The sequence below is a fragment of the Pteropus medius genome, unplaced genomic scaffold (genome assembly GCF_902729225.1).
Source record: "Pteropus medius unplaced genomic scaffold, Ma_sr-lr_union100, whole genome shotgun sequence".
Classification (NCBI taxonomy): domain Eukaryota; kingdom Metazoa; phylum Chordata; class Mammalia; order Chiroptera; family Pteropodidae; genus Pteropus; species Pteropus medius.
The window spans coordinates 13,016,665-13,041,520 of NW_024340692.1; the positions used below are offsets into that span (position 1 = coordinate 13,016,665).

Here is a 24,856-nt window from a genome sequence, read left to right on the forward strand (position 1 = left end):
GAGTCTGGAGTGCCATTTGACTGTATTTCTGAATTTGAGGTTTTTAATAAAAGGAACTGGGCATAGAGAAATCTGTGAGAATTGGAAAATGAGCACCCATTCTGTCCAGGCTAACCAAATATTTGCTGGGTCTTGGCAGCCATAGCCAACCTTTTCCTCTGAAATGCTGAGAGGTTATAAATAATGGGAAACTTCATTTTTCTCAGGCCATAGCTCTTGTGAGAAGCTGGAGCTGCCTCTCAAAACTTGTGGTGTTCTCAGGGAGAGGAAAGGTAGGGTTTTTATGTTCAAAGTCTGCTGAGAAATGGTTGGAGTAGAGTCAGGGGAAGCTGACAATGCTAATGGTCTGTACCCCCTCCACACAGCAGGAGAGCTGCTCAACACCCCAGCACCTTCTCTGGCCCTGGTTTCCCATAATGCCTAGCTCCCTAATCCCCAGACCCAGGGGTTTGTCAGCCCTGCTGGTGCTGACTCTCAGCTAGTCAGAGAACGGGACTGAATTCACAGGGTCACAATTGTATGCCTCTCTTTGTATCTCTAGCTTTTGATAAAATTGATAGTTCCAAAAATATGATTATTCATGAGTCCTGGGTGTTTGCTAAATTGTAGTACGGACTAAATCCTCTCCAGCAGGTCTCTCCGGTGGGTTGATGTGCTTAGATTTGTGTACGGTTCTGATGTGAAAGCTGCTGGGAAAAACAGTAGCTGGGTTAAAATAACGTGAACTTTATAAAGAGAAGTTTAACCAAGAGGAAGCTTAGAGAATACCCAATTCAAACTTGTCATTTTACAGAGGAGGAAACCGAGGTCGTTTCAATCATTTGTTTGCTCGTTCATTAGTTCACTCATTCAACAAATATTGTGTAAAATAAAGAGAGGTAAAAGTGGCTCTTATCCTTGCAGAACTAAAACAGGATTCCAAGAATCATCTGTCTGAGAATATTGCCTGGGGTGCTTGTTAAAAATGCACATTTTAGAGATATTAAATGCATGCCCCAGAGCTACTGAGTTAGAATTTTTAAGGGTAAGATAGAGGTATCTGCATTTTTAATAAGCTCTCCAGCTGGTGGTTTGTACAAACTAAGTTTGGCCCCTCACCACACAGTGCAGGAGGCCCCTCACCATTTAATAGGGCAACACAGTTTAATAAGAGCTAAGTAGAAGAGGGACTTCCAATTCCTGCCTGGGGAGACAGGAGAGCAGGGCCAGTTTCCTGAAGGAAGTGGTAGATGCCTGATAGTTAAATTAACCTTCAAGAAGCAGAGAAGCAGAGGAAGAATAGACCAGACTGGGAACAGCATGTGCAGAGCCAACGGAAGAAGGAAAGTAACTTGTCAGGGTCACCCACCAGGCGATTTTGGAGAGTTGGAAGTGGTCCCATTCCTGACCCTGAGTCCCAGCTCTTCCTGTCATGGCCTGCAAGCTTAGAGATTGGTTTCCCAATCCAGCAGGGGATGGTATGCTATTAGTCACTCTGCAAAAAAGGGTTCTGCTGTCCAATTAGTTTGGAGAATGGTGGGCCAAAGTTCCATAGATTCTTTACTTCAGGACCTGTCAGAGCCTTTACTATGTTTACTGAAGTTTGGGGCTCCGAGAAAGAGTTCCAGGATGGAGTCTATTGACCATGAAACCCTTTTCCCAAAAGTGCCTTATTAGCACTATGGGAAACAGTTTGGCAGGTCTTCAAAAAATTAAAAATATAATTACCATATGATCCAACAACTCCACTCTTATGTATATACTCAAAAGAATTGAAAGCAGGGACTCAAAGCAGATACTTGTACACCAATGTTCTTAGCAGCATTATTCAAAATAGCCAAAATGTGGAAACGACCCAAATCATCTGATGAATGAATAAACAAAGTGTGGTCTATACACTTATTAGAATATAATTCAGCCTTAGGAAGGAAATTCTGACACATGCTATAACATGAGTGGACCTTGAAAACGACGTTACGTGAAATAAGCCAAACACAAAAGGACAAAGGCTGTATGATTTCACCTCGATAAGGTGCATAGAATAGGCCAGTTCATGGAGACAAAGTAGAATAGAGGTTACCAAGGGCTGAGCGGGAGGGAGTGAGGAGTCATGGCTTAATGAATACAGAGTTTCTGTTTGGGAGAATGAAAACGTTCTATTGATAGATAGTGGTAATGGTGTACAACATTGTGAATTTAGTTAATGTCACTATACACTTGAAAATGGTTAAAATGGTAAATTTTATGTATATTTTACCACAGGAAAAAAAAAGATAAACAGGTGCCTGACACCTAGGAGACAATTTAAAAAGAAAAAAAAAGCATCTTATTAGGCAGGTGTTCCTTAAGACACTCTTTGGGAATGGCTGCTCTGGGACCTGTGAGGGTAGAGCCCCAAGGGGATCAGTATGAGGCTCTGGGAGAATGCTGAGGGTTGAGTTCTCCAGAAAACAGAGGCTGAGATAGTTGGGAGTACAAAAACGTTTATTGGAGAGTGATAACTTGTGAAAGTAAAAGAGCAGAAGCCAGATTGGGCAGGGGCTGCCATCAGACTGTGATGCCAGCTAGACTGAGACTGTGTTCTGGGTCAAAGGCTGTTGTTACCCAAAAGAGTTCCCTGTTGAGTGGAAATAGCTAGGCCATCATACCACCCCCTTGCTGAAGCCCACCCTGAGAAAGCTATGTCTTGTCTATCACTGTCATTCATTGGCTGAGTTTCTTCTAGGGAGCTGGAAAAAGTTAATGCTTCAGAGGACCCTGAAGAAGTTAATGCTGTCAGCTAACCACACATAATGTAACTGGGGATCTGAACAGCATATCCCTGTGACTGCCACACAGGGCACTGGGGAAAAGCATAGGCTCATCATCATTATGTTTCCCAGTACACAATAAAGAATATATGGGGCACATACACTAACACACACTTTGGAAAATGACCTATTGCTTTCTCTCTCATCTCGAAAGACATCGAGGAAAGTCACAGGTTTTAGTGTCAGGTAGACCTTGTTCTCTGCCACTTCATGCTTTTTAGTGTCACAAGTAACTTTCTAAACTATGCTGCTCTGAACTGATTTCATTTTCCAGCAGGAAGATAAGTACATAGATTATCTGGAACAGTCCTGGGCATGTGTAAAGTGCTTGCTAAGGAGTGGCTGTCATCTTTTAAAAATTTCTGATCATGTACCCAGAGTGAAATGATCACAGCAAGGACCATGGTTCTGAGATCAGCACATGGAAGAAGGAAGAAAACGAGCTAGCCTGGAGTGCAAGCAAGTCATAAGATCCTCCCGATAATATTGCCTGTAAATGTCTGTATCGTAAGCTCAGAGCAACCTGTAGTACACACACACGCCTTTTTAGCATCCTCCTGGGACCATAAGAAAAGATAGCCCAGTATATTCTTTATAAAATCACTTTTAGAGGCAAACAGGAGGACCTCCTGTGCTGGGCCCTGTGCTTCAAAGGCTCTACTCTGACCATCCTCCAGCCATGTCCCACCCCACAGAGTGAGGACCTCATGTGACCAAAGGGATGTCTTCACCCAAAGCCACTCTCTCTCCACTTCTAGACCTACTCCATGTGTCTGTAACCTCAATTCCCTGTCCAAAGTGTCCCATGCTGCTTCTAGGGCCAGCACAAGCTTCTCAAGACCACCCTTCCAGGATTGGATCAGGTCTCCAGTATGTACAACCCTGGGCCTGAGGGGTGTCTAGGGAATGGCTGCTTATGGGATTTTGGATGGAGCTACACATGGAGACTGAACTGTTCATGTGTGAACATGAAGCCTCTACATGGCTGAAGATAGAATCGGGTTTGAAGAAAAGGTCACAGGCAAGAGGCCAGGGACTGGCTCTCCTGGTCCTTCCATGTTCTGGCCAAGAAATCCAAGTTGTTTCTCAACTTCCTAAATCAACCCTGGCCTACCACGTTGTTATGAAAGTATCTTTGTTAAGAAAGAGGGGGAGAATATACTTTATGCAACAGTTTTGTAAACTTTCTTTGGAATTTAAAAATATGTAGATCTCTGAGTTCATAGGCTTCCATTTGTAATGTTGCTCCAGGCCCTGTGAATGTTAGAGGCAAGCCTAGGAGGATTCTTAGAGCCTAGAGTCAGTAGGCCCCCAAAGTACAAGGAGGGAAGATGTGCAGTGGAAATTCTAAAGGCTATGAAACCTCTTTAAGGTGTATCACATCAGGACTCAACAAACACCTTGTCAGTTGCCAGGTAGCAAATGGTGTACAATGCAAACATTTGTTGTAGTCTGATACTTTTTAAATTAAAATAATGCACTGTTATTTCTGATCCAAGAGCTTCCTAATTTGGCTATGCTCTTCAGTCCACAGTGAGCATCTGTAGACCATGTCCCTGAGTATGGTACACAGAACATCTGTATGGCTCAGTCTTTTGTGTTGCCTGTGTATGTAGCGTGACCTGTTATACTGCAGAGTTGCTGTATGGAATTCCCCTTACCCCTCCTGTACATCTGCATGGCACATTAAGCTAACAGTCTCCCCAAGGTACTGTGGGGCACATCTGTGTAGCCGAACCACACATCTGGGTCTTCCATCATCAACTCCAAATCATCTTTCTTTTCCCTGGCATATACTCTGTGCTCACTTCTGTTTAGACCTTGAAAAGGCCATTATCCTGTCCCCAGGAAGCATTTATGTCTGAGACCAAAGACCCATGATGGAAGAGGCCCATTTGCAATCTAGGCCCCCTTGGCTGCCTGAGAGCTCCAAAGCTCAGTCATAGAACACTATCTAGTCCGGGTTAATACCACAGAAGAACCAAGATGCAGAATCAGTGGTTTATCTAAGGTAACAGCTAGGAAGTGAGAAAACCCGAACAAGAAGTCTAGGCACTTCTGTCTCCTCTGTGATCGCTTCATTACTTCTGCCCCCACCCCTTTCAGGACCTTATCCCTTTTCAAAACCTGACTTGGCTGTGCTGAGCTATTATTGGGCAGGCTTGCTCACAGCCTATGGTGGAGGCAAAGTTGCCATGAGAAATCCTGGGCTCAGGCTTTGTTTTCCTCTCTGCAGTAGATCTCAGGCTGCCTGGCTGGGCTCTGACCATCTGACTTGAGATCACTGCTACTCCAGCCATACAAAATGCTCTGTGGTGGAGGTGGCATGGAGAGATGAGAAGAGCACTCATCTGATTGTTCTGAGACCAGGCTCTTGTTGGGTGACTATGGTCTTGAGCTACAGAGTTAAGATGCCCTCAAAATCCACTCTCTTCACCACTTAAGCAAATTACTTGACCACTCTGAACTTCAGTTTCTTCATCTACTCAATTAGGATCATGCCCGAATGACAGAGTTCTTGAGGATTCACACTTCTGTCACATGGCTGGCCCTTAATAAATGTTGGTTTCCCTTCCCCATCTTTAAAATCAAGTTGTCAAAGCAGATGGTCTATCCAGCTCTGACATGCTTTTGTGCTGTCACTTAGCTTCCTATCTCAGCATTTTCTTCAGGATCCATGATTGATTTCCCTCTTGGGTCATTTCGCTTTCTCAGCTCAGCTGTGTTCATTGGAAAGTTTGCTATGAAACTGTCGTCCCTTACCTTTCCAACTATGAAGGGCTTTGCAGCCAGAGTCAGTCTACCTGGCCGTTGGTGCTAAGAATGATTCACCAAGATGATGGATCCAGGAAGATACCTGTGAAAAGGTTGCCTTCTTTGCTGCCTGAGAGAGCTTTAAAGAGAGCTCTGAAGCCAGTGGGATGTGGCATCCTGGAACATGGGAACCACTAGAATCATGCAGAGAAGCCTCCACTTAGAGGAGATTTCCTCTCTCGGCCTTACTACCCCTGGGCTGCAGCCTGAAAACTGGTGCAGAGAGTAGAGTACTGGGGGGTAAAGTCGAGATGTCAGCAGATAAAAGGACAGTTCTGCACAGCCAGCCGGAAAGCAGCAACCTTTTTGTTTGTAAGTAACAAAAGCCAACCTGGGTTTGCTTAAGTAATGAAGGAAAGTTATTGAAAAGACAGAGTACAAATGTAAGGAGATATGAGGAATGGTCTGAAATGTTAATCCCTCTCATCTTTCATCTCTGGTCATTTTGGCCTGGCTGTTCTATTCTTCCATCTCTGCAGACCTGTGCCTCTGCTTCTCTGATCCACACCACTGGCAAATGATATACATTCTACATTCCAAGGCTTATGCTTCACCAGCATAGAGAAAAGAGAGTAAATCAGCCAGTCTCTGTACATAGAGATATGTATGTAAATATAAAGACATAAACATAGAGATAGATGTGAATTTTATCCTATCAATCTAGATTTCAAATCCACAAAGAAGGGCTTCTGAGGTGCCCATCTTGGCTCAGGTACATAGCCCTGGTCTGATCAATTATTCCTGGCATTTGGTATATTATTTAACTGGGGTGCCCACATAAGGGAGGAAGTTATAAAGGGCATCTCTGTGATCCTGGCATATGCTCTATAAGGTGTGCACAGCAGCCTAACAATTTGGGCCTCTCTGAAAGCCAGAATCATGACTCTAACATCAAGAGGGGCCTGATAGCTCCAGGATGTACCAGCGGTAATGCGAGAGTGAATCTGAGTCAACAAGGTGCTTATCACACCCTGACATGACTGACTACTGTCAGGCAGACCTGCCTTTTCAATAGTTCCTCAGTACTTAGTCCTCCCCGTCAGAAATAAATAGAACTGCTTTTAGAAAAAAGAGTAGGGAGAGAGATTTTGAGACAGAGAGGGAATGAAATTTGCTGCTGGTTGATTGGGCTCTTTGCAGTCTATATGTATTACCTCTTCTACCTAAATACAGTTCCAAACTGAAATATCCCAACTGGACTTAAAGATGAAGTGTTAGGCTGCTGGTGTTCCTGTCCCACTCACTGTTTATTTCCCTCAGTGGGATTAGAAGTGGTTTGGCAATTCTATTCCACTAATCAGGTAACATTAAAAAGCAGAGTCATGGGCAGAGGGGCGCAAGGGAAATACCCAACAACGAACAATAAAAAAGTGAGTGTTAACTAGGCTTCCCTTCTCACTACAATTTGTATACAGTAATTTAAGTTTTTCTTTACTCCTCCAAGACAAATTAGACAAGCATTTCCCTCTCCGAACACACTGGCTTTATAATTGTTATTTAAAAGTTGGTGACAAGTTTTGTGTGTATGTGTGTTGGAAGAGAGTCAGGGGAGAAGTTTTAATGGGGAAAACATTTTCTATTGATTTACTTCTCAAAATATGTGTGGTGCACATATGTGATGGGGGAGGAAATGCAAGTAAATACAATCTGGGGTACCTCTCTGAACTATTATGCTTTACACACATGAAAATATACACTACAGGGGATTTGATCAGGCATTTTCAGTATACTTGAAGACTAAGACTGAGAGTTAAAATTCCATAGGGATGTTGTGAAGTTTAATGAGGCAACACAGTGATTGTCAACCTTTAATGTGCATTTGAATTATATGAGAATCTTGATAAAACACATATTCTGATTTGGTGAGTCTGGAAAAGGGCCTGAGATTCTGCATTTCTAACAAACTCCCAAATAATGCTGATGCTGCCATTCTGCGGACCACACTTTGAGAACCAAATGCAGAGACAAAGGCCGGCACTGAAATCGAGAAGCGGGCATTGTCACACAGACCAACCTGCATAGTTGTAAAGACACTGGCCACACTCACACTAAGGCTATTCTCTTGCACACCCTGGTTAAGGTCATCGCTTGCTTTTTAGTAAGGAGAAAGTGGAGACTTCAGTACATCTCCTTTATATTTCTTGCCATCTGCCTATTTCATTATTTCACGCATTACCTATAAGTTCAAATTATTCTGAAATTTTGGTTAAAACTTTTTCAACAATAGGTTGCAAACCTCTGCATTTTTGCTTGCACACAAGAGATGATGTTTAGCTATCTGTTATAGATATTAATGTGTGTATTTACAGAAAGATAGACATTTCACCCTAAGAAGGAAAGATAAGTTCTACTTAAAGGGAAGTTAGCCAATTTCTGACTTATTGCAGTTTATTCTGTCACATCAATACTCATGATACTTAATATCCTCAGCATTCTGTGTCCATTCCATGTGATTTGGCTAATCCATTTCTATGTTATCTTCTTTTTGTTTAATGGAAAGAACTGCCCTCTACATGCCAGGAAGCATGACACCAAAGCAAAGAGCAGAAAGCACCAGGAGACCCATTCTGATGTTCCCCTCTCTTCAGGAGTTTCCCCTAACACATTTGCGTCTCCAACCCTGGCTACCGTCTTTGAAGAATAAGTTATTCTGTGCTGCCACAGGCCTTGGATCATGCCCTCTGGGTGACCCATCACAGTTTATTATAGTTACTGTTGTCTCCCCTACTCCATCCACTATCTTGTAAGCTTCTCAGAGAGAAAGAGAGCTTATGACTTATTTATCATTGTAGAATGTTTGATACAGAATAGATACTCGATAGACTTTGTTGCATTGAATTGAATTGCACATCAATGAAAAAATTATTTCCAAGCTCTTTGGAGAAAGTAGGAATTATGGCTTCTGGAGTATGAATGGGGCAGGGGCAGTTCTAGAATACAGAGCTGTAAGAGAAGATCACCCATACAGAGGACTGCAGATGCTCAGTCTGGCTGGTGCATACAATATGAGTGGATATCAGGAGAGAAAGATAAGCAGGGGACAGACCCTGAGCGGCTACGGACCTATACTAAATAGTTTAGAATATACCTGTGAGATATGGAGAAGCATGAAACTATTTTAAGCCTGTGATATGATCCTATTTGGGTCATAAACAGAACATTGGCAGCAAAATAAAGGGTAGATTGGGGTAGATTGAGACAAGAGGCAGGAATTTAATGATCAAAACACTTGTCCTTGGAGGGTTGGAAGATAATGTTTAATGGCCCCCAGGGTAGGTGTGCAAATGTGCCTCCATCTCTGGTACCATCTGAGGGCTGCCCAAAGATGTTCAATAATATTTCTAGAATTTTGAGAACACATTGGATTACATTTGATAAACAACAAAAATGGGCCTCTCCTCCAAAGATATAAGAAATTTATTTTGCATTAAAAGCCTGTAAATTTATTTAAGATTCTAGGTGTGGCCATTTTGGCAAAAAGAATTTCCCATCAGACTGCTTGATTTCACTTCCTGCCTTTCATGAAATATATGTATAGAGAAAGCATGAGACTCCCCACTGGGTTCTGCATTCATGTGCATCTGCCGTCCAATTTACAGCTTGTGAAGGAGGTGTTAATTAGTTGGCAGAAGCACCTGAACAGGGAGTACTGGGTTGGCTGAGGGGGTGGGAAGGTCTCTGGCATTTTCTTATTCACAGAGGCAGGAAAAAAGAAGGAAGGAAACTCATATTGCTGTCCAAAATGGCAACCTCCAAGCCAAGGCAGGTACCTCTTTTCTCTAAAAATGAAGTCTATTTCTGGCTTTGTGTAGTATCACATTAATAACCAATGCTCATAGAAATTTAAGTTTTTCATACTACTACTCTCTGACTTTTAAAGGCCTTTCAGAGAAACATGGGTGAGTTTTTTGTTATTGACTAGTATAAAATTAATGGTGAAAAAGGAATAAGACGAATTCCCACAGGAAAAAGTAGAGAATGTGTCTTCCGAAAGAGAGGGCAGTGATCTGAGCCAGGAATCTTGGAGTTGAAGGGTGGAGAGGGGAAGTCACAAATCTAGGTGGAGCAGAAAGGACTTTTCACTTGTGATCAATAAAAACAAGTTGGCTGAGTTGAAGTAGGTGGTTCCAGGCCACCATTTGTTGGAGGGAGAATAAGGCTAAATAAAGATCAATTTGCATTTTGTTCGATTTGTGTGTCAACAAAACTCATCAAAACTCTGTAACTCTAAATGAATAAACAGTGAATGAAACAAAATGAAGGCTGAGTAACAGAATGTCTCGTAAAACATTTTCGTTTTAGAAGCGGCACAACTGAGGTGCACAGAAGAGTGACTTTCCCGAGGATATTAATGGTGAAATCAAAGTTGAATCTCGGGTTCCTGACTGTCAGCCCATTCCTCTTTCTCATGTACTGTACTATTTTTCTAAAGGTCTTCAGAGCACAGTTGTGGTAGTACCCCCAAATTTGATTCAGCACAGCGACTCTCTACAGCACTGAGATGTGCAGTATTATTGCAGAAATAGCAGCAGGGCCAAAGAAAAAAGATACAACCAGAAAAAAGGCATGGACACACAAGGTGTGAGATACCTAGTTACTTATGCCTCTGGTGATCACCAAGAGAAAATGAATCAAAAAATTGGTGAAATGTAAACTTGCAGTTAGTTGATATTGCATGTACCAACATGGCAGAAGATATTGTGTAAAAAAATGCAGAGGTGTGCAAATTACACATTTAAAGACTATAGAGTGACCACTTACTTTCTACTTTGAAAAATGCCAATGAAACTTCATAAAATAAAACTTGCACTGAAGCAGTGCAAAAAAGGAAAAATAAATATAAATTGCACTTCTAGCATACTAGGATTCTTTAGGCTGCCAAGTTGCAAGGTACCTGAACAAAGAGAGGAGACCTTTTTCATCCATCCACAGGATGGCTACACCTGGCTGAGGCATCTAAACAGAAAGGCAGAGTGGAAGAAATTCAGTGAGGAAGACAAATGAGGGCAGGCCCTCTCCAGAAGATCAGAGGGCTCCAAGCACTGCCGCTCCCTTCTGCAAATTCTAATTAGCCCATGAGAGGACAAAACACGTTTTACGGACACATACCCCAGGGAGAGAGGAATTCTTGAGATATATAATTAGGAGCAATTAGCAAGGGCTAGAAGGGAGCTGGATAGAATGTGGAACAGGCTTGATTGGGTAATAACCTCCCTAGCGAATTGTGAGAGGTGGCTGCTCAGGGCTATTCTCAACTGACTTGTCATGGGCTCTGTGCTCAAAAGCTTGAAGACAGAGATCAGAAAATCAAAAGGGATTTGCTTACCCAAATTTACCAAATACTTTCTCTGTGAATTGTTTTAAAACCCCGGTTTCCAGGCCAGTCTGACACATAGGTTTTCAACAATGTTTACATTATTAATGTTAACGAGGAAATAAAGTAAAATGAAATGGTGGAGAGAATTTACACATTTCCACTCTGTCCTCATCTCCTATGCAGTATGAGTGGTGAGGGTGTTGGCAAAGTAGAGCAGTCTACCTTTAGTTACAAGTAAAGACCTTCTAGTTGTCTTGTACTAGCCCCCAAAGAGCCCATAAAACCCAACAAAGGGAAGCCAGGAAGGTACTTCCATTGCTTGAGGATTCAGTGGGCATAATAAAAGAATGGAGCTTGACTATCCTGTATAGCCTTTGTGGACAAGATCTGTAGTGGAGAGACTCAGTTCAAATCCACATCTACTGCTTACTAGCTGTGGGACCTTGACAAAGCTGTTCAGTCTTTCTGAGTCTTGGTTTGTTCATCCGCAGAATGAACCTGCTTTATGCAGGTTGTTGTGGGAATTGATAAGATCATGTCCCCAGTAGGTGATAGTGAACAATCTGAGGCAGCAAGCTAATATATTCATTTACTTAAATGTGTGTTTTGGACTCAGTTTATCTTGGAAGACTTGCCAGAAAACTTCATGGCTCAAAATTAGACATTCTAAACCTAGGAAAATTATTGGAATTTTCTATGGCCAAGGTGGGTATTTGGCAATGCCGACTTTTAAAGATTTTCAAGTTAAAATGATTGTGGCTAAGCTCTACGGTGTCAAACTTGAGCCATTCTTTCATTTTTTGTAGCATTACTAATTTAGTTTTTTTCTATTCTTTTTTCTTAGTTGTAGAAATAACATAACATCACATAAAATTTACAGTTTTAACGATGTTAAAGTGTTAGTTCTATGGTATTAAGTATATTTACATTGTGGTGCAACCATCACCACCATCCACCTCTAGAACAGTTTTGTCTTCCCAAACTGAAACTCTGTACCCATTAGATAATAAGTCCCATTCTCCCCTCCCTCAGCCCCTGGCAACCCATTCTACTTTCTGTCTCTACGAATTTTACTACTCTAGAAATTTCATGTAAGAGGAATCTTAAGTTCTTTTGTGACTGGTTTATTCACTTAACTTGTGTCTTTAAGATTCATCCATGTTGTAGCATGTGTCAAAGTTTCCTTCCTTTCCCAGGCTGAATAATATTCCATTGTATGTATAAACTACATTTTGTTTATCCATTCATCTGTGGATGGACACTTGGGTTGCTTCCTACTTTTGACTGTTGTGAATAGAGTTGTTTTGAAGCTTAATTTATTTTTTAAGAAAAAAGTTTGACCCTGTTCATAGTTACTTCCTTGATCTACCTCTAATAATAACTGGGCTAGTTTTCTCTTCAGGCACATCACCTCCTATATCCTTAACATAACACACGTGCGTGCGCGCGCGCACGCACACACACACACACACACACACACACACACACGCATATACGCACACACACAAACATGATAGCTTTAACCCCAGTTCAATCAGGTGTTAAAACCTATGAATTTACAGTTAACCAAAAAACACGGGATAGCTGTAGTCCAGGTACTTGTCAGAAAGTACTTGAAATGTAGTGTTTCAGTACCCTTCAAACAAGATTGAGAAACAAACCTTGTTAAATGAGAGCTACTTAAAGCTTTACTCTTTCAAATCTATCCCTAAATTAAGCCAGACTCCATCCCAATAACTGAGATGTATTGCTTTAGTGTCCACAAAAGTGATTTCTCTGAATTATGTTTTGGTGAAAGGGCTATGCTTAGCTTCAAATTTTCTTGTCTGTGGTTTTATGAAACTGTATTATATTTACTGTATAGATGTTATGTAGGATATTATTCACTTTTTCATACTATGCTCTCTTTAGCAGGACCCATGAAAGAAATTTTTCTTTGATGTCAGCTATGCCTTTCTGGAGCTACTGGTTTGGATTTTTTGTTTGTTTATATTTTACTAAGCACAGGATTGTATAACAAATTGTGTTCCTATTATTGCTTTGGCTTCTGGGAAGCTTGGATTCAAATTTGCTACCCACCTATCACAAAAGGCATGGAAATGTCTAACATGAATTTTGTGTATTAAACTCTCCTCTGGCTTTGTCCTATACTTCTTACCATAATTTTCTCTTTGCCATAATTTTCTCACTTATTCCTTATTACCATTTGTGTAAATGAGAGAGAGAGAGAGAGAATTTTTTTAAGTGAAAATGCATCACTCAGAACTTTTGGCTGCAAATAACAGAAAGCAATTCTAATTAGCTTCCCCATAAATTAATTTAAAAAGGAATTCACGAGAAGATTCTCAGCTCACAAAATTATTGGGAAGGGTAGAGAATGGAGCTCAAAAAAAATGGGCAGTATCTCAGAGATGCTGGGCAATGGGCACAGCTGGAGGTAGGGAGGGGAGAGAAGGGAAAGGAAAGAAAGGAAGGAATAAGGGAAGAGAGGAAAAGCAGAACAAAAGAACCAATCCAAAAGAGAGTGAGAGTTCTGTGGAAGCTTCAAGGAAGAGAGTCCCTTCAACCCCGTTACTTCTTCCATGAGAAGCCCAGCTAGATGGCAGTCTTCTTATCTGTGTGAGCTACTTCTCCAGTATGTGCTCCTCCTTCTCTTTCTGACCCTATCCCAGTGCTCACTTGTCTAAACTCTGCTTCCAACTGTGTAAAACAAAAGCCCTATAGTTAATAGAAACATAGTCCTTAAACTGACTGTCTGTTGCTGCCTGAGCATATACCCTCCACACACACAGACATCAAGTGCCTTATAAAATATTCTTCAACTCTATAAAGGCCTATCCTTTAGAAGAATGCAGACAAGTACAGATTTCTCCATCCTGTTATATATTGAAAGCTTCACTTCCTCCTTCAGTGGGCTGGAAATTGCAGTCTGCCCTGATTCAGTTTGAAGGTAGCTCATCTGGAGCTGAAATGTCTCAAGAGCTTTGGATACATCCAGGGTCTGACTTGAATGTAGTTCCAGAAGAAGCAACATATTAGCATATGTAAAGCTTTTGGCCCTGCCCCCTTTATGTTCTCCATAATCCAGAGAAAGTATGTTATCACAATAGGACATTCACTGTGACACCAGAGGTAAAGGAAATAAGTCAGAATCTGTCAGCCTTGTTCACAAGTGGGAGTTTCCTGACTAATGGACTGGAAGATTCATTCGCTTTTGTAGGTAAATACCAGCTATTCCATTCACATAGTGGGAGTGACCATTAAACGCACAGCCTGAGGTTACCGATTCTACTTCCTGTGCTTACCAAGAAACCGCCAAATTAAAACTTGCTTTGCTATGTAGATTTTCATATTAGGGAAGGAAACACTGACATGCTGACATAACTGTCTGGGCGGCCCCTCACCTGTTCTAAATCTTGCTATAAATAAACATATTGATCTATGGGCAGTAGGCCCTTCTGTGAGTTTGTGAGTTTGGTCTGTGTGGGATGATCCCCTGGGCCTACTTAGCTGTGCCTGCACTAACGTGATCACATTTCCAGACCTGTAAAGCTGAGCATACCACCATGATGTCCAGGGCCCGCTCATCCACTTGCTCCCATTCTGTGAGGCCTTGTAGAAGCAGCCAACGGGCGTCTTGAATAATAATACTTACCATGTATCGTGCACTTACTATATGACAGGCACTATTCTACATACCCTTTTGTAAAAGAGAAAATTAACAGAGTTAATCCTCACAACATTCCTATGAGGTAGGAACTATAATTATCATCATTTAACAGATGTGAAAACTGAGGCACAAAGAAGTTAAAATACTTGCCCAAGTGGCAGCATCAGGATTCAATCCCAGGCAGTCGGGCTCCCAGGCTTGCAATCTCAAGGGTTACGCTGTAGTGCTTACAGGGGCTGATGACATTTATATCTTTGCTCTACAACTGTTGTATTTTGGACAGACTACACATAGCACATCTGGAAATTGTTCATCTGAAGTCATTGGAGAGAAGCTATGTCTAGTGGCTTAGACTTGCTTTGATTTAGAAAACAAAGCAAAACAAAACAAGGAAGGAAAAAGCCCCAACACATGTGGTACATGCCAGGTTCTGCAAACTGTCCTCAAATCATGTCTTTAGCATGGGAACTGACCAAGAAGACTTAGCCCGAAATCCACATGGACGTCGAAAGATCATTCCAAGGCAAGCATTCCTCTTGAGTTGACTCAGATGATCTTTTTAGACTTCTGCCTCTGCACACAGAGCCCCTAACCAGTTGTTTGTGATACCTGCGTTGGTAGACATCACACATATGGTGGGGTCTGCAGAAGTGAGCTGTTAACATCAAGCTTTGGAGAAAAGGAAAAAGGACAGCGTGGTGGACCTGTCACACAGGGTGTCCTTTTGAGCTGTCCCCTGTGTTCAATATATGTAAGGCATTCTGACTTGCTAATCAGCAAGGTTGTTTGCTTTGACTTTCTCCATTCAGACACATCAACAGGGTTTATAGCACAAACTGGAGTCTGGTTGTTCGTACCCTTTCTTTCTTTGATATTCGATAGCTAAAGCCCAAGCATCTTCTATGAATTTAGAGTTAGAACTGATAGATGCCCTCACCACAGTTCCCACACTAAAGACCAGGCCATACACAAATCGTGGAGAAGCCTGTGTTGGGATGTCCCCAGCAATACTGAAGTCATTTCTCTAAAGGGATCTTGACAAAAACCAAACCATTCAATTAGGGTCTCTGCTCTAGAGTCATCTGGAATCAGCTTGTTTGTCTAATACTGTCTGAGAATCACTAAGTCCCAGTCCACGCACTTCTTCACTAAGCTATGCAGCCTCTCTTAGTGTTTGTACTTTTAATTGTACCCACTGTGGTATTAAGATATAGGATTCCTGTAGCTAGAAGCCATTGCTATCAATAATAATTTGTGTTAGAAATATTTACTTACTAACAAGAAAAAGAGCATTGCACAGTGTAACTCACAGCTTCCTGTCTAAGCAGCTGTACCTGAGAATAAAGCCTGGCACTGCCCCTAGCCTAGCCCCAGTTTCTGCCTCACTGGCCTCCCTCACCACAATATCTAATTAGGGTCGAGCCTCTTTGACACAGTGCACTGGTCTTGATCCCTCTGCCTGACCATGTCTCCGTCTGCTAGATCCTCTCCTGATCTTGTTCCTGATGCTCCTGCTGCCTGGAACCCTCTCATCATTCCATAACCTCCCACAGCTTCAGCTGTAGGTGAACACTCTGGCTTCACTTGCTGCTGACCTGGCCTCTCATGAAATGTGGAGCTCCTTGTCTTTTTTCTCTCCCATTGGCCATACTTTTGGGGTGACTCATTAATTTTCACTTCAGTCTCTCAGTCCTAGAGGCAAAAATTACCTTAAGTTACAGGGAGAAGCCCACCCCCTCCTCTAAACAGCTGAGACCCTTACCTTTATGGCTGACTTAGTGACTCATCAGTTTGGCTCAAAAATGCATTTATTGAATGTTTTGTTGCCTACAAAATAATACACACTTACTGTAAAAATTACAAAAATATATAACAGAAAGTTCTTATTATTCATAGCTCCATGAGAAAATCACTGTTAACAGTTTGGTATATATGAATATATCCATATATATAAAATTTTACATATATATATAATTTCTTGAAAATGTAGTAGAGTTATACCATACATATTGTTTGGAACTTTTTTTCCTCTTAATAGTACATCCTGAACATCTTTTCCTATTGGCATATATGAATCTATCTCATTTTTTGAAATGTTACGTAGTGTTCTAGTGTATAAATGTACCACAGTTTATTAACAAATACCGAATGACAAACATCTGGTTTGTGTTCAATGAATTTGCAATAATAATGCAGAGTGAAAATCCTTGGACACTAATCTTTCCTTACTTGTATGTATTTCTGTAGAGCTTAGTTTTTGGACATGGCAAGGCATCTCTGAGCCTCAGTTTATTTTCTATAAAATGAGGATAACTGTAAAAGATTGTGAGAATTAGATGAGATCAATTAACATGGTGGTGAACGTGTGTCACCCTAGCTCCCTAATGTCTAAACCTCTACCTGAGTTGAGAATTCTCTATGTTATGAGTCTTGGTTGAGGACAAAGACTTTCTACTATCAGAAATACCCAAAATGCCAGATAATCACCTTCCCAGACTCCTTTGCAGCCAGGAAAAATTATATGACCTAAGCTCCACCAATCAGATGCACTCACAGTACACTTTGACTTGGGAGCTACTGATAAAATACTCAACATCAGGGAGCACACTCACTCTCTCTCTTTTGCCAGACATGGCAATAATGGTAAAAACAAGATCAAGTTCTCATCAGAGAAATAGCCAGGGTGCGAACTATAGATTGAGTGCATGGTGACTGACAGAACTAGGGCTTCTTCATTAGAATAGTTCTCAAGCATGGTTTTGGACATTGTTTCTGGCAACTTAACCCCAAACTTCATTCTTCAGACATCCCTGCAACTCTGAATTACTCAAAATCCTATGAATAAAGTCAGTTTCCGGTTAAATTAGGCAGGGACATTTTGTGTTGCTCATAATTGGGAACATTGTCTACTACATATGCATAGCTGTAAAATACCATATGAAGATAAGTGACATAGCAGATGCCCTTGTCTACCTGTTCAACAACCATTTCTCATTCTCCCTTGTTATCAGGGTGGACATTTGACCCCATTTCAGCTAGGTTGATATAAAGGACAGGTTCTTGGAACTTCTGGGAAAGAGTTTTCATTGCTTCCTAATAAGAGATAGGTGTGTGAAGAAAAAACCTTTGGTCACTGCCCCCCACCTTTCTCCTTGGAATGCTATCATGTAAGAATCAGTTGCTTGGAGATCTGGCAGCAGTTTTTCAGACGTGAGGAGATATGATGCCCACACATTGGGATGAATGACAAAGCTCAAGAGTGTAAAGAGTCTTGGTCCTTGATGACACCACTAAATTTTCAAGATGATTCTGAGCACCTACTTCCAGGCTATCTGCTAGATGAAAAATGATCATGACTTAAGACATTAAAAATGAGTTATTGTATTAGTTGCAGCTGAACGCATCCTAATTGGTATAAGACATTTAAGTATCTTTTTAGCAGCTGTGAGAGGTTAGGCGGAGAATTTTGATTTTGATGTTTCGGGAACTCAACTATCTCATTCTATCTCAAATTGCAAAACCATCTCAATTATTAATAGCATCTAGATATATTCAATCCAAAAGAAACTTTTGGATAGTTCAGTCTCCCAGTGTTGAAAGCCTGGTCTCAATGAAGTGCTCTCTGGGAGACTATTTGAATCATCCCAAATTGGCATAGATCAAAGTAACCTTATCAACTCTGGAGCTTTAACCTCATAGAGTATCCTAGTATATAAGAATGTCTGGTGCCCAGGGTCTCTTAACAAACCTGTGGCTGACTTCCAGGTTTGAGGTTCATATCACATGTCTGTTATCTCTACTCTAGACTGCTGATCCCAGGGAATATACAAGATGTAATAATTGTTTCACCGGATATTATTCTGCATTCTTTTACATTCATCATCTCATTTTAGCCTCAAAAAAGCTTGAGGAAGTAGATATTATTTCTTCATTTTACAAACAAAGAAAATAATGTTCAAAGAGATTAAATAATATGCTTCAAGTTACAGCTGGTGAGTTGTGGAGAAGTGATTCGAATACATGCTTTTTCCTCTGCCTAAGTTGATCTTATAGCTGTCTGTCAGAATATTCCAGGGAACTTCAAAAAATACTGATGCCTGGGTCCCTGTCCCCAAATTTACAATGTAATAGATATGGAGGGAAGCTTAGACACGGGGGTTTTTAAAACAGTTTTACTGAGGTCTAATTTACATAGCATAAAATTTACCCATTATAATTATGAATTCAATTACTTAAAAAATACACTTACAGAATTGTGCGGTCATCACCGCAGTCTAGTTTGAGACCATTTCCATCATCCACTAAAGGTCCCTCCTTCCAGTTTGTAATCAGTCCTTGCTCCTACCTCTGGCCCCAGATAACCTCTAATTTGCTTTCTATCTCTATCAATTTATCTTTGTGGACATCCACATAAACAGAATCAGACCATGTATAGTCTTTTGCATCTGGCTTCTTTCACTTCTCATAATATTTGTTGAGGGCCATCCATATTATAGCATAATCTTTTTTATTAATGGGTAGTATTCCACTGTATGGAAATATATAATGTTTATCTGTTCAGCAATTGATGGGCATTTGAGTTGTTTTCAGTTTGGTGCTATTATGAATTATGCTGCATGAACATTGGCATACATGCTTTTGTGTGGAAACGTGTTTACATTTATCTTAGGTCTTTTCTAGGAGAAAATTTGCTGGGTTGTATGGTAAGTTTATGTTTAACTTTTTAAGAAACTGCCAAACTATACTCCAATGTGTACTGTTTACATTCTCAGCAGCAATGATCAAAGATTTCTTTTTTTTCCATATCCTTGCCAAAAGTTAATATTTTCATTGATTTTAATTGTTAATATTTATCTACCTAATAACTAATGATATTGAATATCTTTTCAAGTGCTTATTAGCCATTTGTGTATCTTTTTTGGTGAAATATCTTCAAATTTTTGGCCCACTTTTTCATCGTATTGTCTATTTATTAGTGACTTGTTAGATTTCTTTATATATTCTAGAAACAAGTTTTATATCAGAAATATGATTTGAAAATATTTTCTCTCAGTTTTAACTTTCCTTTCAATTTCTTATTGGTGTGTTTTACAATGCAAATATTTTTACTGTTGAAGTACAAAATATCACTTTCTCATCTTATGGACTGTACTTCTGTGTCATCGCTAAAAACTCTTTATCCAGCCTAAGGTTGTAAAGGCTTTCTCCTATGTTTTCCTCTAAAATTGTTATAGTTTTAGCTCTTACATTTAGGTCTGTGATCCATTTTGAGTTGGCCTTATTTATGTTGTGAAGTTTTGCATATAGACATCTGATTGTTCAAGCATCATTTGTTGAAGAGAGTATCCTTTCTCCACTGAATTGTCTTGGCATCTTTGTTGAATGGGTACTGAAATTTTAAAAGATCTCTTGATGCAAAGTTGAGATCCAAGATGCCTGAGGGTCCGAGTATTACCAGGTCTTTTCTGCCATTCCATTCCATCTTTAGACAAAGCTCTTGATAAGTTCTAAAATCCAGAACACTTTCCTAGCCTGATGAGAGTCTTTGTGCTTTTTCCCTGGAATTTTTACAAATGCCGTCACTATTTATCTGGACAGAAACCTCCAGAGGGAACAGATTATACAAAAGGGGTCTTAAACCTAGAAATAACCACCACCTATACTTATAAAGCCATTCTGTTATACCCTGGATGAGCCACACCTAGGTCTACTTTTCCCATTAGACTGTGAGCTGTTTGAAAGCAAGGACTATGCTTTAATAATAAGAACAACGTTAATGGCTACCATTCTCAGCACCTGCTATGTTCCAGTGTTGCGTTCGGTACTTATTAGATATTATCTCTTGTAATTGTCATTTTTCAAGACTCTTGAGTTGTTTTTCACAGATGTTAAGTAATTTACCGAAGGTCACACAACTGGTAAATAGTAGAGCCAAGATTCATACCATGGAGAGTCTATCAAAATACAAAAAATAACCCAGTAGGTATTACTAGGTAGCCCAACCCCTTGCAGGAAATGGCTCTGAGTTCTCCAACCTGTTGCAGACAGACCAATAAAATAACTGGTGTACGAAAAATGTTTATCTTGTCAAAAGGGTGAGCAGAAGAAGCTGGCAGAAACCTTGGGCTTGGGAGGGTTCAGTCTCTCCACGAGTTGCCATCATAGGCTTTGTTTTTATTTCCTATTGTGATCACAATTTGGAATTTTTACCCCAGTGCAGAGAGTAGTGGTTCATTTCATGTTTTACATGGCTGATTTACTGTGCTTTTGACAGTTTTTCTCCCACTCCTGACAATTGTCAGTATTGATTTTTTCTCTGAAATGACAGGCTATTACATTGAGACTTTGGGGAGGCTTATATTCCCTCTCACCAGCCATCCACAGAGACATGATGTTTTATCTGTGTTCCTCTATCACTACTCTAATAGCCTCTTCATTTTGAAAGATGATGCCTATGCAATTTCTCACAGTCCTGCTCAGACCATAATCCGGCAGGTGAGGCCATACCTTTGCCTAACTAAAAAATAGAGTCCACCTGCTGCCAACGTCAGTTTTTGGTTAAAATTATGCTTGTGGAGTCAGGGCTGCCTATAGAAAGCAGGCAGCATAGAAAGGGGCACAGACCTCCACACCTGCTCTACTTGGAATGGCTTGTGCTGCAGCCCTCTCTAGCTACTGCCTTCCAGACTGTACCTCTTGTCCATCTGGCCCAGGAGTCCAACCCAGCCCCATCCTATGCTGGCTTTGAATAATGCTCCTGTGCCTCTGCTCAGGAAATCGAAACGAGTGTCAGCTCAGCCTTCCATAGGAAAATGCTAAAGCCATAGCAGCTGACTCAGCTCAGTGACTTCCAAGCAGGCGTTTCTCCAGCTCACCCAGCTGTCTGTGAGTCCTGCCCGGCTGCCCTCCCAGTTCACGTAAGTAAAACTGAGCATTCCTCAGCCTAGCGTTTTTGTTTTTTGATGGAAACCATGGGGCCCCACCCTCACCATGAGTCACAGCTCCTATAAGAAAATAGCCTGTCTTAAAACTCAGCTCTCATCGATTTTGTTAAAAAGCTTTATAACGTTCTTTGGTTATTGTATGTAACATGTGGAGGCACTCACAAGTCTGTAGTGGCCAATTGTGTTTTTCTGAAACATATTTGTTCCAACAACTTGTTTGTGAATTTACAAGTCACAGTGAGCATTTGCTACATAGAGTTCTTCAAAGCTAATGAGTTGGCAATGCCCTGGGTGCACAATAACTGTGGTTGGATCTGCCACTCTAATCTGTACCTATCAAAAACCAGGACAAGGCAAGCCCTTCCCTTTACTCTTGATACTCAGCATTTTATCCAGAGGAATGGAGGGAGCACAATAAGACTAGACTAGAAGCCTGTGTTTTGGTCCTAGCCTTGCCACTCTCAAGCCATGTTAGTTTGGTCAAATCATTTAATTTCTATAAGCTTTAGTTCTTGTATTTGAAATTAGGACTACATCTTATTTCCCAATTATTGTCCTATGTGATGCAAAAGTACAATATTCTCCGGTAAAATTGGGGTCAGTGGCCAATTAAGTTGGGTAGACTTATTTGGGAATCCATCTTGTCCACCTGGAAATCTCTGCCTTCTTCAGAGCCCTCCTCTAAATGCTGATTCTCTAGGAAATGCACCCTGATCTGTCCTCCCCAAAAGAATTCATCCCTTTCTTTTTTATTCTCCTACAACTTTTCAGATTTTTCTACTGTAGAGAGTACCACAGTAGTACTCAGTTTATTTTCACATATGTCTATCCAGCAACAACTTGAACTCTGAAAGGTTGGAATTGTGTCCTCTTGATCTTTGTATGTCTAAGAGCTAACATAGGTATGACTCAAAGCAGAAGCAACGTAAGTGTCTATGTGGATAACTAATAATTGCTGTTATTGGGTGATCGGGGATGTGTTTACACTTAGCTGTGCTCCCGTAACTATTTTTGTTAGTCATCCACATACCTTTCTTCCCTCTCTTCCTTGGGAAACAGCTTCTCGACTCCAATGTTGTAATCCTGGTGGGGCTGCCAGTCCTAGTACTCGGCCACTTGCCTTCAGGAATAGCCATGACGTGACTCGGCCTGACCAGCTATTTTACTTTCCCAGTGCTAAGGTAGCAGGGATGAGGCATGTGGCTCAAGTCAGGCCTGTCTTGGTTCTTCTCTGAGATTTACTTCATTGTTGTTTATGGGTTCTTTAACAAATTTTGTTTTTGTACTAATTAATACTTGGACTGACGTAAAACCACCTTTACATGGAGCCACAAACTTATGGGCAGTCACCCAGGTGATAGCACTAGAGCAAGAAAAGGACTATGATATTCATGTGTGCGCATCTACATGTTATGTGCACAGATAGATGTGACACTGACTTTTTCGTGTAACAATTCTTGTCAGAAACTCATCCAACACATTATACTTCATCCCTTTGTGCTACTTGATTTTTTTTGACATTTCCTTCTCCTTGAAATTCCATCTTGCTCTGGTTTCTGTGACCGAGCTCTATGCTGGGCCCTCTTCCACCCTCAGATCACTTCTTTCTTGTCTCTTTTTGTGGACTCATTTTTCTCTGGGGTTTGTCCTCAAGTGGAGAGGGAAAGAGTATCTTGCTTTTTGGATCGTAGAAATTGGAGGGCATGAATCTGGAACTGCTGGTGGCCATTTCCCATCATCTGTGGAAATGTCTTTTCAGCAGGAGAGAAGGAAGCTGGCGTAGCCGTGCAGAGTGCAGAGACCGAGATGGTGGGAGAGAGAGCACACACATGAGTGGGTCTTGGTAGCAGCACATCCTGTAGGTCCAGCAATTTCACTCCCTCTGACTGTGTTAACCTCCAGTGTCTTTCTAATATACCCCCTTAGTGGTTACGTGAGTTTAAATTCCCATTATTTGCAACCTAACATTAAAACACAACTCCAACCCATCCTTTAGCTTATATCATTCTAGGAACATGATTACGATAGTGGCTTAGCATTATAAAATAAAGACAGAGTCCAGGGTCTCAAAGAGGGTGGCAAGATTCCAAGGCCCAGAAATGGTTTTTCCAGACCACAATTCAGGAAACTAGCACATTTTGCAATAATTCTTTGTTCTTGGATAGATTTTTTAAAAAATCAATCTACTCTTTGCCTCCAGCACAGCCCTCTGAGAAACCTGCAATCCTTCAGAAGGATTCCTATATTTGGATGCTGACTCAGCCAAAAAGAAATTTTTCCCCCCAACTAATTTAATTCTGTAGGCCCTACTGATGACTGACAGTGTTCCAGATTGGAAGCACTGTAACTGAAGGCAGCAAGTTGCCTGCTGTTATTTTCCGCTTTGTTCCAGTTTAATTGCTTTTGTACATGTGCCTATTACATGAAGAACTAAATGAAAACTCTACAGACTGAAAATAGCACTTAAAATAGCATTAAGTCTCCTCAGAGTCTCATATTTGACTCAGTAGTTAGGCAGGTGTTTTTCAGCAGAAGGAAAGATTTTTTTAAAAAAAAGTTATTGTGGACCTGGGGAAAAAATGATGGCTATGATTTCACCTTGGCTGTGCCAGCCCTCTGGCAAATTTTCTCATTAAAATGACAGGTTCCTATCATAAAACCCAATAGTAAAACACTTCACATTTGATGATAGCTAAGGAGATCAATGTTGTGTGAAAATTCCCAAAGTAAAAGTTGTTATTTTCTTAGTTGAATGGAGTTGGGTTTGTATAATAGGAAGCTTTGATAATAAATACAGTACTAAGCTATTTTATATTGTCACAAACTTTCCTAGTGTTCAAGTAGTAATGGCCATTATGGTGACTATACTGTGGATTGGTGCACTCCTTGCCCTTCTTCTCAATTCTGGAAAACAGGAAGTGGGTGACCTGACAGGCCGTTTCCTGAGCAATTGTGACGGCAGGCTTCCTAAAGAGTTTGGCCAATGGAAGGGACTGGTTCTCATTTATATTGTCACCAGGATCTAAGAGTCTATTTGAGAATGGAGCAAATAGAGAGGAAGCAGAAGACAAAGATATAGAGAAAAACTCATGTGAGCTTCTGGATCAAGCCATGCCTGATTTAGATTTTAGATTTTTCATTTATATGAGCCAATAAGTGTCCTCTATTTGTTTATTTATTTTTGGTCACTTGCAGCTGAAAGAATCCAAACTGATACTGACCATTTTGCTATTTGGGTTCGTCTTCTATTAAAAAGGATCTTTCAAAGATCTGTGAGGAACATAAACTATATCATCCAATTCTCCAAGCCCAGAACTCAGTT

At 40.8% G+C, this 24,856-nt stretch overlaps 1 long non-coding RNA gene across 1 annotated transcript in view; it reads left to right on the plus strand.

Moving 5' to 3' along the window:
- The first annotated feature begins 21,215 nt into the window (after nt 1–21,215).
- Nucleotides 21,216–24,856, plus strand: part of LOC120621104 (uncharacterized) — a 109,317-nt gene continuing 105,676 nt past the window's right edge. The window contains exon 1 of the long non-coding RNA XR_005658099.1: nt 21,216–21,507. This is a non-coding gene — a long non-coding RNA (uncharacterized LOC120621104). The remainder of the gene's footprint in view (nt 21,508–24,856) is intronic.